This window comes from Antrostomus carolinensis, unplaced genomic scaffold (assembly GCF_000700745.2).
Source record: "Antrostomus carolinensis isolate BGI_N321 unplaced genomic scaffold, ASM70074v2 scaffold7842, whole genome shotgun sequence".
Taxonomy (NCBI): Eukaryota; Metazoa; Chordata; class Aves; order Caprimulgiformes; family Caprimulgidae; genus Antrostomus; species Antrostomus carolinensis.
Window position 1 is genome coordinate 84,919 of NW_010297549.1, and position 6,000 is coordinate 90,918.

Below are 6,000 nucleotides of genomic sequence, written 5' to 3' on the forward strand. Positions count from 1 at the left end.
AATAAAATCAGCTTTCAAGTTACCGGCACTTATAAGATGTGATGCATGTGACCTATTTAGACGTCTATTTTAGAATGAAAAAATGTGCCCTAGAAGTGTCTACTTCTTTCCACTGGTAATAAAGAGGGCCCAAGGTAACAACCTCAGATAAAGACATTAGAATGGTCAGACAAATCCTGCTGTAATTATTAAGTAATAGAAATCTGTCGCTTTAGTGCCTGCTTGCCTATGCACGTGTCATCTCCCACTGCAGAAGCTGTGCACGCCTTGCACTCCTGAAATTTAAACTCTAGATGTAGCAATTTTGGTAGAGACTCAACGTGTCAAAACATTTAAATCCTGCCTTCCCAATTACTGTCTGGGTTTAGTGGTGTATTATAATTAGTTTGCAAGATGATTATTGTGCTGAGGCTCAGCAAAATAGCAGGGAAACTGGGCAATGCAGAGAAAGGGAGCTAAGGTGCCCTGAAGTGGTTTCCATCTTGACCCAGATATAAACTGGATGAGAGTAGATTTAGATGAGATATTACGAAGAAATTCTTCACTGTGAGGGTGGTGAGACACTGGAACAGGTTGCCCAGAGAAGCTGTGGCTGCTCCTCCCTGGAAGTGTTCAAGGCCAGGCTGGATGATGCTTTGAGCAACCTGCTCTAGTGGAAGGTGCCCTGTTGATGGCAGGGGGCTTTGAACTATATGATCTTTAAGGTCCCTTCCAACCCAAACCATTCTATGATTCTATGACACTGCAGGAATGGGCCAGACCCCATCTGGTTCAAGATGCTTCTAGGGAATAGTGCCCTGGAAGGTCCCTTCCCCCTCTGCTTTCACCCATGAGACACCACCTTACCCTCATCCCCTGCCCCAGGATTTGATATGGTGTGCTCAGAGGCTACAGAGGCTGTAGTGTGAATACCACACATCTGGTATCCCAGCTGTGCTTTTAGATATCTATGGAGAGAATAACCCAGCCCACCTCAAAAAAACTCTGATTTTCAAAAATGGTTCAAATGGAACCCCTCAAAGAGATTGAGGAAAACAGAATCCTTGTTCATATAAATGCAGTGGTTTTTAAAATAGATTCTGAAAGCTTGATTTAAGATAAACATTGTAGGAGGCAATAAGTAGGAGCGTGGTGGTTTAACCCAGAGGAAAAAAAAAAAATTAAAAAAAATATATGTACTACTTCAGGAATCTATTTATGTGTTTACTGCTTTGCTGTCATATAAAACTGACTTATCACTTACATCTGGGTGGAACCTTTTTGACTATAATGGTTATTATTGTCTACACGGCTCTGTTTTGTGTTTTCAAATCAGCTCTTTCTTCAGCCAAATTAAGGGTAAGATACTGATAAATAATTAGTACACTCTCATTTTACTGCAAAGAATGAGTTGCTTAGTTTGGCCTATCATTTTCTCACAAGCCAGAAGCAGCAGAGGCTTTGAGTTACGTACAAGAACATTAGACATTGAATTATGAACTTTTCATAAGCCAAGTCATTATAGCTTGAGGTTTATGAGATCTATAAATGAATATGAGCACGTCATCCCATTAATAAAAGAAGAGGATAGCTTCAGAAAAGGAACTGCAACATCTCCACATAAGACCTCTATTGTAGGTGAACTCTGACGCACTATCAGCTTTCACAGGTCTGATCCAAGCTTCACTTCCAGCAAAGATTTGTCCCGAGGGGGTGAATCAGAGGCCAAGCATCCAGAATGTAATTCTATCGTGGAGTTCTCCAGCAGACCGCTAAGTTACCAAGAAGGATCTGGGCACAGAGCACAACCATCCCCCAGTGCTCATTTGGTGCTGCCACCCAGCTCACTCTGTGAGAATGGGGCATTACAAGTTTTATATGGCACTGGTAAAGTTTTTAATGTTGTAAATAAACCCATTATGGATGAAAAGCAGAAGTAAAATCTTGGTGCAGCTGCAGGAAATGGTATTTGGGGCTATGATTTTACCTGGGAATTATTTAACTTCTTAGTTGCCTAAAAAAACCACCACCACCACCAACAACCACAAAAAAACCCACAACTAAGCAGCAACCAAGTACTAAACTACCATGTCTGAATGGGTTATGAAAATATATCTTCTGGGGACAGTTCTGAATTACTGGTAATTTGTAACTGCATTTATTGGAGGCTAGTAGCTTCAACATGCCACTTATTTAGACCAGTTAGAACAAGTCCAGAGGAGGCCACCAGAATGATCTGAGGGCTGGAGCACCTCTCCTATGAGGACAGGCTGAAAGAGTTGGGGCTGTTCAGCCTGGAAAAGAGAAGGCTCCAGGGAGATCTTATAGCAGCCTTCCAGTACCTGAAGGGGCTACAAGAAAGCTGGGGAAGGACTTTTCATAAGGGCAATTAATGACAAAACTAGGGGAAATGGGTTTAAACTGGAAGAGGGTAGGTTTAGATTAGATATGAGGAAGAAGTTCTTCACTGTGAGGGTGGTCAGACACTGGAACAGGTTGCCCAAGGAAGTTGTGGATGCCCCATCCCTGGAAGTGTTGAAGGCCAGGCTGGATGAGGCTTTGAGCAACCTGGTCTAGTGGAAAATGTCCCTGCTGATGTTGGGGGGTTGGAACTGGATGATCTTTAAGGTCCCTTCCAAACCTAACCATTCTATGATTCTATGATTTAACAAGTTAACAAACGCAAGGAACCAATCCAATAATTTTAATTTCCTTTTGAATTACAATGTTTTACTGTCAAGTTCTTGTTTGATCTTCAGAAAAATCAAAAGGGATTTGTCTTGGATATTTGGGGTCAAACTGCATGTTCCCCTCCCCAGATGTACTAGACATGCAAGGATGTACAAAGCTGTTCTCATTAGCCTCATGCCAAGGTTGGGTGAGCAGATATTTTTCCTCAACTCCAGAAATGTACAGTGCATCAAAACCTGTTGGTTTGATGGAGCAACTGTGATTTTATTCCTTCTTATAAGTTGTCCCACACTCAAGGCCATGGAACAAAAGACATCAACTGATATAACAGGTGCACAGCCTGAATGTCCCACGAAACAGGATGGGATGGCAAATCCTAGGCCAGAAAACTTTGTACTTCCCTTAACTGGCAAATTTTAGATAACTTGCTCTACATTCATTGCCCAAACTTTATGAATCCATCATAGCCATGAGCTACAGCAGTTCTCCTTTACCTTATTATTAAAATGCAATATTTTAGTTCTAAAGGTCTCTGGATGAAACTCAGCTGTTAAACAGAAATCACTAGAATCAGCTCAGACATGAGTTTTGCAAAGTAAATTTGAGTCCAAAAGCACAAAATTCTTTTTATATATAATTATGATTTCACATGGATGCAGTATCAAACTTCACTGTAACATTAGTAAGCATTAACAACTTCAAGAGAAAAACCCACTGCTGTTCAGTGTGAAGAGGGATTTCATTATGGGTAATTATCTCAGTGCTCGTTGAGGCAATCACAGCTCACCATACACAGGGAAGTGGCACTTAAAAGGTACAAAATCACCTCCTAATGCTGCATTCAGTGGAGAGGCTTCTAGAGAGCAGTGTTTTATTCCTTTATTTCTGTATTTTACTATCATTCTAAAACTGTCATTTCAATTAAAAACAAAAGATACTTCCAAAACAGGAGTGAGACTGCTCTGGAAAGTCGTATTGTAGGGGATACAATGGAGAGTGTTACAGGTTGTCCTGACCTGTGGGCTATATGGATAATGTAGCTGATGAAAGGAGGAATGTAGGTATTCTCAGCCCTTGTTTTTCAAATTAAATCTTCCATACTGATAGGTGTTATGAGGAAAAAAAACACCAGGTAAGAGTGATCTACCTGTTCTTGCTGACTGACTGCTGTCACAGAAGTAAAATTACATTATTTTACTTACAAGTTTTCAACACAGTAATGCACATCCCTGTCTTAATTTACAAGTGTTCTTAGTACAAGGCCCTATTTAGATTATTTCTGTTACTTTCTTGGTAAGCTTCTTGTTACAAATTAAGCCCAAATTAATTAGGATTTGAAGCACGTACATACAAACTAGGATTACATCCCAACAAGCAAAAAAACAGCACATAACACATTACTCCAAACCCAATTTATCAATTATTATTTACAGAAAGTGTTCAAAACAGCATGTACATCTCCTGCAGATCTCAGGTTAGGTTTCAGTTCCTCCCAATAAATAAGGCCCAAAGAACGCAGAGTTGCTGCTGATTTCATTCGATCCATTTGTGTTTCACTCTGTTGTTTAGCAAACAATTTGGCTGAAAGCAGAATTTACTTTCTGTATTCTGATGCACATTATTTCTAAAAGATGAAGCCTTCAGCAACTCAGTTTGAAATTACTGGTGACTCAGACTAGTTCCCATGGGTTCAAATGTTGGCATCAGTGACATTTAGCTGTGCCAGATGAAGCCATAAAGTATCTGCACAGCAGGTTACGTGCATGGATCTGCACAGAGGATTACAGGATCCTCTATGGTGTACATACTATTTGGCTAAAGAAAAAGGCTTCTGGCTTTTGGCTCCTTGATAAACCCTTGCTTGTTCAGTATGAATTCATAAGGATCAACATCTTTACATCTCTTTTTATGGCAGCAAAGTCTAACCTCTGCATACATTATGGTCCACCTGATCAATGGCAGTGCTGTGCACCTGGGTTAATGTAGCTGGCTGACCTTGAGCCTTACAGTGAACTGTAGAACTCTTCCATTCTCCTTAGAAAATTGCCCTCATACATTTTTCATTTCACCTTTCGGTACTTCTGTGATCAAGTTTCCACAAAGTTTGCCAGTGAACAAGCTCACTTTCCTTAGTGCATCATCTCAAGCTGTTTATTATCTGAATGGTGAGGGGGTGGGGTTCTTCCTTTTTTCTTCAACATAAGCATTCAATGTCTTGGAGCACCTGATGTTGACTTGGTTATGTCTTACTTTAGTTTTTCTTTGCTTGAGGACCCTTTTCACTGCAGAGTTACAGAATCACAGAATTGCCTGGACTGGAAAAGACCTTTAAGATCATTGAGTCCAATCATGAACCCAACACTGACAAGTCCCTGACTAACCCATGTCCCTCAGCACTATGTCTACATGACTCTTCAATCCCTCCAGGGATGGGGACTCCACCACTGCCCTGGGCAACCCCTTCCAATGCCTGAGAACCCTTTCAGGAAAAAAATTCTTCCTCAAATTAAATCTAGCCCGTATTCAGCTCGCTATCGACCAACACTCCCAGGTCCTTTTCCACCAAGCAGCTTTGCAACCACTCTTCCCCATGCCTGTAGCGTTGCATGGGGTTGTTTTTGAGTTAATGCAGACAACGAGGATGAATCAGAGCAATGTGGTTATGCACAAATGTGAACCCCTCTGCTGCAACTACACCTTCAAGTTAGTAGATTTTCACTGGTGACCACCACGTGCAGGTTTTTAGGACTTCAGAGACCATGTCTCACATACTTAGGTGAAATACGGTGGTGGCAAGTCTAAAAGAAGATCTTGGCTTAAGACTGAAAGTAAATCTTAGTGTGTAATTCAGCTCTGAGTAGTCTGAACAGCAATGGGGTCTTTAAGTCTTTCAGAATCAGGAATACTGGGTAGTTTAACTAGAAAGATGTAATATTTTTTTCATCTTAAATGGAAGATTTTCCAAAACATTTTAGTCTTTTCCCAAATTAAAAAAATTTTCACAGAGCATGTAGCAGCTACCACTTTTATGAGGAAGGTGTGAGCCCTTGGTCACCAGCTGCAATACCTGGAAGTAACCTCATAGATCACCAAAATGTCAAAGCCCAGAGTCATCTTTGCAGTCTCACTGCTCTGATCTCGGTGACATCTATGACACAACTCTGTAGAAAATGGACTCGGTTTTCCTGGGGGACCTACATCACTTAGAAAAGCACTAACGAGATACACAGCCCTTTACTCATGATTAGCATTTTCTACCCATTCCTAGCCAAGCAGCAAGTGAGAGTTGATGCCAGACTAATTCATAAATATATGTCACAGTATCGCAAA